This window comes from Hippocampus bargibanti, linkage group LG18 (genome assembly GCF_051943395.1).
Source record: "Hippocampus bargibanti isolate YZ-2025 linkage group LG18, ASM5194339v1, whole genome shotgun sequence".
NCBI classification, from domain to species: domain Eukaryota; kingdom Metazoa; phylum Chordata; class Actinopteri; order Syngnathiformes; family Syngnathidae; genus Hippocampus; species Hippocampus bargibanti.
Window position 1 is genome coordinate 12,681,601 of NC_142751.1, and position 12,632 is coordinate 12,694,232.

Below are 12,632 nucleotides of genomic sequence, written 5' to 3' on the forward strand. Positions count from 1 at the left end.
AATACGCTCAGTAGAAGTCATTTCAAGTGATTTTACACATTATGGACACAACTTGTCCGGAGGCGTCGGTTGTCCTTTCAGTCATTTTGTGATTCAACAACCAATGAAAACCAGCTTCATTTGATGTTTAGTTTGACTATAAACTTCAAATGAGGAATCCTAATTCGCAGCTTGGAGCCAGTTTTCATTTTATTTTTTTATCGAAAAAACAGTCCATGATCATTGTCGCCTTCCTCCTGAGCTCTAATAAGTACACAGACAAATTGACTTTTAACCTCTTCTTCAAAGTTCAAAGTCTCTGATAGACGTACAGACCTGACCAGATGGCGGGAACAATATCTCTAAGCGTGTCACGGGCCCTCTCATAGGGCACGGCAACAGTATTTTTCAGGCCTGCGGTAGCATTGGCGGTCGTGAGGGACGGTGTCGTGTGGCCGGTGGAGGAAAAAAAAGGGGGGTTTGGGGTGGATCTTTGTGCCTCCAGGGCAGGTGGGGGTGGGCCCAGGAGTTAATTGGCAGTTTGGACTTTGACGGTGAATGGCGCTGACAAGTCTGTGTGGCCGGAGCTAGCCAGCCCGTGCCGCGCATTCACTCTGTTGCGTCAATGGAGAGTTAGTTGAGGGGGGGGGGGGGTATGCTCGGCGGCAACTGTCACAGCTCATAAGGGAGGTGGAGAAAGGGCCAGCGTGGCGGTGAGGATAAGGAAGACAGGAAGGAAGCGTTGATAGCAAAAAAGGCTAAAATCTCATACCTTCGCCAAAGCAGAGTAGCGGTTCTCAAATTGGTGTGTGACTTCGTGGTAGACAAATACATTAAAATAAAGCAATAATAAGTGTCCCCACCATTATTCAAGGTCATTACAATCAGTGAAGGGTGTGGGGGGAATACACATAAATATGTATTGTTTGGCAGAGACAAAAAAAAGAGGCTTCAAGCTCTATAACGTTTTCTATTGAATCCGATTACAGTAAAGTCTCGTTATATCGATATTCAAGGGAGTCCGAAAAAATATCGATATAACCGGGACTATCGATATATCCGACCCTGTTTGCATGTAATTTTCTCCGTGTGTGCATAGAAATAGTATCGATATAACCGGGACTATCGATATATCCGATATCGATATAACAAGACTTTACTGTATATAGCAACCTGTTCACAGTTCAGTTATAAATTTGATAACTTTTAGTGTCATTTTTATCTTTTTATAGTTCGTATTATTGATTTATGTAGATAGCTAGATAGCTAGCTATATAGATAGCTAGATAGATAGCTTGCTAGTTAGTTAAATAGCTAATCGACAACAAATAGATAGCTAGCTAGATAGCCAGCTAGATTTGTACAATGCTGGTATATAAGGTTGTTAATAGGTCATCAAATGTGGAGGGAGCGTTTGGCACTGTATGAGCGTAGGGGGATGAAGGGGGGGGGGGTCTCTGTTGGAATAGAAGTTCAACTCTAGGGTGACTCAGAGTAGCCCTGCTTCTAATTGTGGCCCAAGGAAAGCGATGTAGCTGAGGTGCGGGTCAGACGAGGGCCCCAAGGAAGGTTACGCTTGCCGCTCTTAAACCTGTTGTTGCCTAGCGCTCGCATAAAAATGACACCTCGTAAATATGGATAGCCCGTGGGGGGGGGGGGGGGGGGGCTGCGAGGCAGTTGCTTACTTGAGTGAACTTTACCCTTTGAACTTGCACTCACCTTGATCCTGCTCCCAAGTGCCAAGCAGCTGTTGGGCTCACTGCTTGTGGATATTTTTTTTTTTGTTTGGGTGGGGTGTGTAATGCTGTATATGCTTTATTTTATGTGTCACAAGTGGTCACCAGCATGTTGAAGCTCATCACAGCTTTTTTTTTTTGGGGGGGGGGGGGGGGGTATCGGGTCGACCCTGAACTGGTTGCCTGCCAATCGCATGAGAAATGTTGAGAAACAACCATTTGTTCTGACAATTTCACCCGGTGACAGTTTGGGGGTTTTTGCAATGTGGGAGGAAACCGGATTACCTGCAGAAAACCCACAATGACATGCTCACCTATATATATAGATCAATAGGGATGGATGGATGAAGGGCTAGATGAAGGGAGGCGTGGATGGATGGATGGATGGATGGATGGATGGATGGATGGATGGATGGATGGATGGATGGATGGATGATGGAAAGAGATGGGTGGATGGATACAGTGATGGATTGATGGATCGGTGGATGGAGAGATGGATGGATGGATGGATGGATGGAGGTGGATGGATGGATAGAGTGATAGATTGATGGATGGAGAGATGGATGGATAGATAGGGATAAATGGGGATAGATAGCTAGTTACATAGGTAGCTAGATAGATGGATGGATGGATGGATGGATGGATGGATGGATGGATGGATGGATGGAGAGAGGTGGATGGATGGATAGAGTGATAGATTGATGGATGGAGAGATGGATGGATAGAGATGGATGGATGGATGGATAGAGTGATAGATTGATGGATGGAGAGATGGATGGATAGATAGGGATAAATGGGGATAGATAGCTAGTTACATAGGTAGCTATGGATGGATGGATGGATGGATGGATGGATGGATGGATGGATGGATGGAAAGAGATGGGTGGATGGATACAGTGATGGATTGATGCATCGGTGGATGGAGAGATGGATGAAGGGATGGATGGATGGATGGAAGAAGGAAGGAATACATTGATTGATGGATGGGTGGAGGGAGGGAGGGAGAGAGGGATGGAAGAATTGAGGGAGGCATGGATGGATAGATGGATGGATGGATGGATGGATGGATGGATGGATAGATGGAGATAGATAGTTACCTCGCTAGATAGATAGATCGCTAGCTAGCTAGATGGATGGATCAATGGAGATAGATGGATAGAAAGATGTAGATAGATAGATAGATGTAGATAGATAGATATATGTGGCTAGATAGATAATTTTCTCATCTTTGCTTTCTCGCAGTACAATAGATGTGCATTTCATGTCTGCCAGACACCATATGCGTGTGTTTGATGTTTCCGACGACCGTCGTCCTCGACAAGTGCGGGTTATCATTTATATTTCACCCTGTTTGTTTTTTGTTTTTCTTTTTTTTCAATGAAGGCTATCGGCTCGCGCGCTATTCAAATTCGTATCGTCGAAATAATTTGATGGAAGCTGCAATATGGCAGAAATAATGTTTTGAAAAGCCAAGGCCCTCATTATCTCCCTGAGGCCTCAAGTGCAAAAACAAAGCATGGTGGAGAGCGGCGGGGGGGGGAGGCTAAGGGGTGAGATGCTTTTAGCCTCCTTTATGCTCACTTGTTGTTGCTCTGCACTCTCATGTGCCACTTGCATTTCCAATTATTGCGAACGGCAACCGCCGTACCGACATATGAATAATGACGGCATTAGCAGAGACGCTCGTGAAGACATTTCTTCTTTCCATATGCCACCGAAGCCTTTCAAGTTCCCTCATGGTTGACCTCAGAAGTCCATCAGAGAATCAACAATAGAGAAAAGCTTTGATTCACACGGGCAAGATTCACACATTTTTTTTTTTTTTTTTAGTCAGGTAACATCGCACATGACATATTTTACAGATATTACCATATTTTAACACGCACCACATAGTCGCGAGTACGAAAATCTCGGGATTTATGAAATTTAACATACTATATGATATTGAGTAATTTTTGCTTAAATAATGTTTTTTTTTTCATTCCGCTCGATACTGTGATTGTGATATAATATGTAATTATTTTCATCTTCATGCATGACATAATTTGCATGATTTATTTATTTGTTTGTTTGTTTGATTATTTATGTTTATTTGTTTGTTTGTCAATATATTTATATAGTGATCTATATATTTATGTATTTGTTTATTTATTTATTGTTTGTTTGTCTCGCAATATATGTATCTATTTATCTATTTAATTATTTGTCTGTTTGTTTGTTTGTTTATTTATAAATGTATTTATTTGTATGTTTATTTATTTAAAACTGTATTTATTTATTTATTTATTTAGCAATATATTTATTTATATATGTATTTAAAACGTTATTTATTTATTTGCTTATTTATTTATTTGTTTGTTTGTGTAGCAATATATTTATTTATTTATTTATTTATTTATTTATGCGGGTGTTTGTTTATTTTATTTATTTATTTATTTATTGTTTGTCCACCAATTTATTTATTTATTTATTTATTTATCAATATATTTATTTATGTATTTAAAACGTTATTTATTTACTTTATTTGTTTGTTTATTTAGCAATATCTTTATTTATTTATTTATTTGTGTGTGTTTATTTTGTTTATTTATTTGTTTCTGCATTTAAAACGTTATTTATGTATTTATTTATTTTTATGTTTATTTGCATGTTTGTTTTATTTATTTATTTATTTATTTATTTATTTATTTATTTATTTATTTATTGGTGTGAATCAAACCTCTGAAGATGGAGGACACTGATTCGCTGTGGCGACCCCTTGAAGGGAAAAGCCGAAAGGAAAAGAAGAAAAAAAGATTTATTTATTTATTTATTTATTTATTTATCTCAAAAGAGGCATTCAGCTGCTTGACAGGATGTCGCGTCTACCCCCTCCCCCGATATGATATATTTAACAATAAACTAATGGCCTATTAGAACACTCATGGATCACTTCCAAGTTTTCCTCAAGTTAACAATGCTTGGCAGAGATCATATTGCGTACTTTTTAATGCAAAGGATTAAGCCGCAATGGAGACATCTGTCACAATGATGTATGGCAACAAAATGGTTACACAAAGACGGGAAATTATTCCACAAACTGGGCTTTTGTATGTTTGGTCTCGTCGTTTTCGTGTACCGTTCGGGATGCAGGTGAATGTGTGTCACCCTTTGATGTAGTGAGTCACTTGCACGGTTCCTTTCAAGATGCTGGTGATATTTTTTTGCTCATTGAACAGGCCTGCTTCAGTCAGATACTTAAAAATCTCGATCCCAAGTGGTGATATTAGATTCGGTGTTGGATATTGTTGTTTTTAAAATGGGTGATTCCACTAGGGGGTGCTATTTTCTTAAAGGACAACCGACGCCTCCGAACAAGTTGTGTCCATCATTTGTAAAATGGCTTCAAATGACTTATACTGAGCGTATTTTACAAAGATTCCACCGCATATAGCTATGTTTTACGTTTTATGACTCGCGCTGAATATTCCGGAAGTCTTGTTTTTGAGTTGGTGACGAGTCCTCACGTTACGTCACTGAAGGAACGCCCCTGACTGAAAAAAAGGACACATTGTAGCAGTCCTTCCATCACGTCAATGCATTTTGCTGTACTTGTTTGGTCTGAAAACTTCGTGTTGCACCAAAAAGAGGCAGAAGGGGACGACAAAGCTCCATGTAAGGAATTAATCAGCCTGTGGAAACGGGCTGATTACCTAGCTAGGTACTCAACTAGGCAGCCAGGAATTAACCATCCTGTTTCCACAGGCTGATTAATTCCTTACACGGAGATTTGTCGCCATTCTCTGCCTATTTTTTGGTGATACATTTCCCACCCAATATTTCCTCAAAATGGCACGGAATAAATTCTTTAATCGGATGCAAACATGTATCCTTTCCTCTTCAGAACTATTTGACTCATATTCCCATCATATTCTCAATCATATTCATAACTGGATGAGTAACAAGAAAGCATATCCTCCGAATCTGAAGCCATTGTTTTGATTCTAGAGCAAGGCAAGACGTCCTGGCGTGACATCACAAACAAGGGGGCGGGACCTTCTGAAAATGCCCAATTCGCAGCTCAATTTTTTGCAGATTTTGGACACTTTAAGTCATTTTATTGCTGTTTTGCATTTGAATAAAAATATACTGCGTGTTTTGGGTACTTTAGATGCTACAAAACGTTTTTCTGATGTCAGTTAGGAAACAAAAAAGTGATGTCGGTTGTCCTTTAAGGGGCCTTGTTAATGACATAAATCAGACATTGCTGCTATTTTTTTTTCTGCTGACTTAGGCGGTCACGAATTCTCATCCCCATGTTATATATATCATATATATATATATTTATATATTATATATATATATATATATCAGCTGTATATATATACCCTGAATATATAGCCAATAGGGCACACAACAAATACGTACAACAGTCACTCTCACATCACACCTAGGGACAATTTGGAGTAGTCAATCTGCCTGCCATGCATGTTTTTGGAGTGTGGGAGGAAACCGGAGTACCCGGAGAAAACCCACGCAGGTCCGGGGAGAACATGCAAACTCCACACAGGGAGGCCGGACCGGGACGCGAACCGGCGACCTCTGCACTGTGAAGCCGGTGTGCTAACCACTTGACTACCGGGCCATGTTATATATATATATATATATATATATATATATATATATATATATATATATATATATATATATATATATATATATATATATATATATATATATATATATATATATATATTTGAAGTTTATTTCCCTTAGAAGCATAGACACACAATGAGGCATTGACTGTTGTGAACGCTTTACTTTCTATTTCATTGCATTATTTTGTTGTTTTTCTTATATGACATGTGAAGTGCTGTTGGATGGCCTTTCTGACAAAATATGTTGTGGGTGTGGGGGAACATGTTATTTTGCTCTTGGTTCTAATCATGTATGGCGTGCAACAATGAGAGGAAGAGCAAAAAAAAAAAAAAAAGAAGGTCTGCACCAATGTGTGCGGTAACAAGCGGTACAGAAATAAACACGGGTACACACTCGACTGAAATCTAAACATAATGCCGCGTCCGTACGCATTTGGCACAGCGGTGGCAGGTGCTTGTAGAACATGTCAGTCTTTGATCAGACCGAGTGCTGAGGGCCCGAGTGTGTTTTCTTTGGTTAGATGAGGGAAGGATGCGCCCGCGTGACAGACAGCCGCAAACTTGTTTTTTTTTTTTTTTCGGCTCGCTGGAAATGTGAAGTGTAGTGTAGCGAACTAATGAGGGTGTTGATTCCTCCACTCCCTCATAGAAAGTGCGCCATTGGAGTCGCGCACATTAGCCACACGGTGAGAAAAACAATTGTGAGATTTTGAGATTTTTACATTTTCAACGTTCTTTGCAGAGGATAAAGAATACACGCTATGTGGTTATATTATCAATCTACAAGTGTTCGTCCGTTGTTTGCCTTCAAATATCATTTGCCCTCTCTCTATCTCACCGTATAACTGAATGTGACATAAAGACCAAATTGTCCTTCAAAAAGGACGCCATCTTGTCCCTCACGTTGAAATGTCAACAAGGAATGATTAAAAAGACGACGGATCGCCGACCGCAGCCGATGAAACAGAAGTCGTGTCGAGTTTAGAATGCCACTTAAGATTCAAACCTCCAACAAAAGAGAATATGTTGTTGGTTTATGATTGACGTCACAAGACAATAATAATAATACATTTTATTTATAAGCGCCTTTGAAAACTCTCAAGGTCACTTTACAGTCACAGGATAAGTTTTAAGTCAGCGTTCACTCAACCCGGAATAACTCAAATAGATAGAAAGCTAGCTAGCTAATAGAGCAGGAGCTCACTAGCTAGCTAATAGAATGCTAGATAGCTAACAGAAAGCTAGCTAGCACGCCAATAGAACGCTAGCTAGCTAGCTCATAGAAAGCCAGCTAGTTAGCTAGCTAATAGAAAGCTAGCTAATAGAAAGCGAGCTACCTAGCTAATAGAAAGCTAATTAGCTAATAGGAATATACCTAGATAGCTAATAGACAGCAAATAGTCAGCAAATAGATAGCCAGCTAGGTACCAAGCTAGGTAGCCAGATAAATAAAAAGAAGTGAAAAGAGGAAAACATTCCTTCAGAGAAAAGGAAAACATATTTTTGGGCCACTTAACTGCTGGAAATTGAAAGTCTCAGAATCTAAGATGGATTTTTTTATTCAACACGTAACACATCAAGCAGTACAAAGATTTTGAAATTGAAGAAAATATTCAACATTTTAAATGTTTTTCACCAATTTGGGCAGTGATTGTTTCATCGGAAATGTACATTTGTGTATGTTTGCGTTTTTTGTTCTAAAATCGCCACAAGAGGGCACTAATGATAATAGGAAATACAGTAAAGTCTCGTTATATCGATATCGGATATATCGATAGTCCCGGTTATATCGATGCTATTTCTATGCACGCACGGAGAAAATTACATGCAAACAGGGTCGGATATATCGATAGTCCCGGTTATATCGATATTTTTTCGGACTCCCTTGGATATCGATATAACGAGACTTTACTGTAATAATAATAGGAAATAATAATAATAATAATAATAATAATAATAATAATAATAATAATAATAATAATAATAATAATAATACATGTGATTTCTAAGCGCGTTTCAAAACTCTCAAGGTCACTTTACAGTCACAAGATAAAGTTTTTCTGTGGGTGAGCCACATGCACCAGCGTTCGCTCAACCCAGAAGTAACTCAAATAGATAGAAAGCTAGCTAGCTAGCCAATGGAAAGTAGTTCTCACCATCGAGGAAAGATGTTCAAGTGTTATATCTTGAGTGAGAGTGAATCTGAGAGAAGTTTAGCCTGGGTTGTTAGCGGAAGTTACAGAAAGTATTCCTATCTGTATTTTGTTGTTGTTGTTGTTGTTGTTGTTGCTGAGTGGCTATTCAATAGCTCATGCTAACAAATGACAGAAATCTCATTATTTCTGGACAACTGCATGTTTGATACAGTTTATTTTCGAATATAAATTACCTCTAATACCCCGATGACGTGTAACAAAAGACTACTTTGCGGTTGTTACTGTTTGTTTTTTCGTGGAATATTTCCAATTTAATTTTTCAATGGAGTAAATTAAAAAGCGAATGATACATTTGGGGTTCCGTATATTCTCTATTTGATGCCGGGTTCCGACCTTATCGTATATCGTAGCGAGGTATCTCGTTGCTAACTGTGTCAGGGTTTGGTGTCAGGTTCGCCGCACCTCATTGTTCACTTCAAAGAGTCGCGGTTTGGCAATATGTGCGGTGTCATCTCTGACTGCGCGCAGAAGTTGGGCAGGGCGGAGGGAGGTTAGCGGTTGCAAATGGAATATAGAGGAAGGAGAGAGAGAGAGAAAGAGAGCAGAGGGTCACTCGGAACATGGATGTGTGGTCAGGGGAGGGAAGTAAGGCCAGGTCTCACTGGCGCCCCCTTTTGGATGTTTTCTGTTGTTGTTGGTTTTTTTTTTGTCTTTTTATTCGAAATGATGTTGCATTGTATATCTATGATCAGCAGTTTCCATATGAGCTACAAAAAAATCGTCCATTTTTGAGTGTTGAACATCAATAAATAAAGTGGACTGGTTTGCTATTTTGTTCAGGCCCAGTTCGGGACAACTTGTCGGCCATTGTGACAAAGTCCACATCATTTATGTGACAATTCTATACTATGCGGATGAATTTTGGACTCCAAAATATAAAGACCTAACACACCCCAATCACACCCCATTTTTTATTAAATACCCAATGATGCTAACACCAGATCCTCATGTACTTGCTAGCAACAGTGAAAAAGTGAGGGAATGTTATAGGTCCTCAACCTTTTTTGCGCCACGGATCGGTTTAATGTCAGACAATATTTTCACGGACCGGCGGATAAATACAACAAAATAAAATGATACGACAGGCATGGAAACTGTATGGTATTGTCTTTTAAATGCAGCCTTTTTTTCTTTGAAGTCGTAGGTTCTTCTTCCGTCTCCTCACTGGTCCATTTCCCCTTCGAAAAGAAACTTTCCAAAGACGTTTGTTTTTCACTCATTTTGCGAGCTTACAGTGGGCTAATTTTAGCAATATGTATCACGTGACATAGACAAGCGTTTTGACATGCGTCAAGAGTAAGTCATAGATGGATGTAATCTGGTAATTTTTCGTTTTTCAAAATAAAACATAGTTCGGACTCAGATAATAAATAAAACGGAAATTATGTAAATTATTTATTCTTCCTGCGCGGCCCGGTGCCAAATGACCCACGGACCGGTACCGGTCCGCGGCCCGGGGGTTGGGGACCTCTGTGATAGGCGATCGTGTAAATCGCACCAAAACCGCCAAATATCTCTCAATTTGATGAGAGGCGGGAATAATCAAATTGGATTTTTTTTTTCTTCTTTCCTCGCTACGTGAGAGGGGGCGTTCGGGCCAAGTCGAAGTGTCGGGTAGTGATGTGAGTTGAATGGACAGAACAAGGAGAGCTTTCTCTCCGGATGGACGGCCTTTGAAAAACAAGATTCTTCTCCTCGGGTGCGGCAGTGTGTGTGTATGTTTGTTAGTGTTTTTGTATATATATATATATATATATATATATATATATATATATATATATATATATATATATATATATATATATATATATATATATATATATATATATATATATATATGTATGTATGTATGTATGTATGTATGTGTGTGTGTGTGTGTGTGTGTGTGTGTGTGTGTGTGTGTGTGTGTGTGTGTGTGTGTGTGTGTGTGTGTGTGTGTGTGTGTGTGTGTGTGTGGCTGTGATTGGTCAATGAAAATTAAAATAAGAAATAAATCTGATGAAATGGATGGAAATGAGTATGCACGTTTTAGAGAAAAAATAAAAAAATTAAATTAAATTAAATAAGAAATAAATTGGATGAAATGGATGGAAATGAGTATGCACGTTTTAGAGTATGCTTATAAATGTAATGTATTATCATTATTATTATATAATATGTGTAACATACTGTTACATTTTTTTTCACTTGTACAGAATTCACACACACTTTTATGCAGAAACACAAGAAAGTTAATGAAGAAATGTAGTTTTAACACAATTTCATAATTTCCCGCTGGAAAACCCTCAACTGGGATGTGTTGAAAATATCCTATGAGAAATGTTTTTATTTATTTATTTATTTATTTATTTATTTATTTATTCATTCATTGATTTATTCATTTAATATTCTGAACCTTTTGCATGTTTAATTCATTCTCCTGCAGTTCAATTCAGCGACGAGAAAGTCAGTCATGCATTTTTAGACGGTCAGCGTTCTTCCGGTGTGTTTGTTTGTATTGCACAGCGAATCATCAGGTCAGGATGTCTTGCAGGTCCCGAGCGCCATTCAGTGGTAGGATAAATATAAAAAAATAAACGCGATGCAGATTGATTTGCTCTTGCAAGCGAAGTAGCAATTTGAATCCCCGACATGACCCCAGTTTCAACCTTTAAATGATAATCTCAGATTATTTCATCGAACTGTTTATTTTCTTTTCCAGGCGGCTGCGTTGGAAATGACGCGAAAGTGCGATGGTGAAAAAAAACACGTAGATCCATGGGCCACTTTGATTTGACGTTTAGCTTGCATACATCACGACAGAAAGTCAAATAAACTTTGCTTTCAGTGGATGTTAAGAATCCGAAGCGTTTTAGTCACACGAATCCATTTTGGGGAGGAGGGGGGAAAGGTTTAATAGCCTAATTGGGGCCGACCAAGCAAAATTGATACGATAACATCCCAACCTTCCGTGTGTGTGTGTGTGTGTGTGTGTGTGTGTGTGTTGGGGGCGTATATGCCCGTGCGCGTGTGCTTCATCTCGTTTTCAAATATTTGTATTTTGTATTTAATATAATGCGGAATTTAAAGACTTAATTTGTCTTCGGTGCGCATTTGTACGGCTCACTCTTTGAAGGGAGTTTGAAAACATGTCACCTCTTATTAGTGGTATCCCCAACCAACCCTCCTCCTCATTCTCCTCCTCCTGAATACACCCCGAACGTATTTATTTGCACTAAAATGTAACAAAAGCAAATGCGTATGAATTCGTTTTTTTCCTCAGCGTTTTTAAAAATTGTTTGTACTTTTTCTAATTGTTTTTTTTTTTAGTTTACAGACGCCATTTAACGTTCCTCTGGCATGAAAATGTTTGCCACTTGCGTCGTCGTTAATATCATTTCCGTTTTAAAACGATTTGACGTCATCGCGTTGTTTACGTGATGAGCGCATGAAATCGTCATGGACACGTTGTTTTGAAATGAACGCATGAAATTTCGACACTCAATAAATAAACGCTTTGGCTTGTTCATATAATTATTATTCAACGTTTAACTTTCGAACATATTTTGAGCACTTTTGTAAAAGAATAAAATAAATAAATTGTATTCATTGTAGTAAGAGGCAATGTGGGATGACTTTTTCAAATGTTCTTTTATTTTGTAAACCTGTGTTGAAAAAGATTTAGCATTTTTTATATTCTATGATTAACAATAGTAATTATAACAATAAAAATAACATACAAATGATTTAATTCCAGAATAATGAAATTAAAATGTATTTCGAACACTGCCATGATATGCTAGCTAGCTAACTGTGTTGATTTGCCTCTCATACGCTAGAATGACATTGACATGAATGACATTGAAAATCGTTTGTTTATATTTTTTAAAGTAATTTTAAGTACAGGTACTTGGAAAAAAAAATTGTGCCTGGATTGATCCACATTTCATTTCATGCAGTCACGATAAATTCCATCCTGTGTGTGTGTGTGTGTGTGTGTGTGTGTGTGTGTGTGTGTGTGTGTGTGTGTGTTGTGTGTGTGTCTGTCTCTCTCTCTCTCTCTCTCTCTCTCTCTCTCTCTCTCT

General features: G+C 38.4%; 1 pseudogene across 1 annotated transcript in view; it reads left to right on the top strand.

Annotated features, from left to right (window-relative positions):
• LOC148884696 (uncharacterized) overlaps positions 1–12,632 on the top strand; it is a 234,484-nt pseudogene that overhangs the window by 195,657 nt on the left and 26,195 nt on the right. The window lies entirely within an intron of this gene.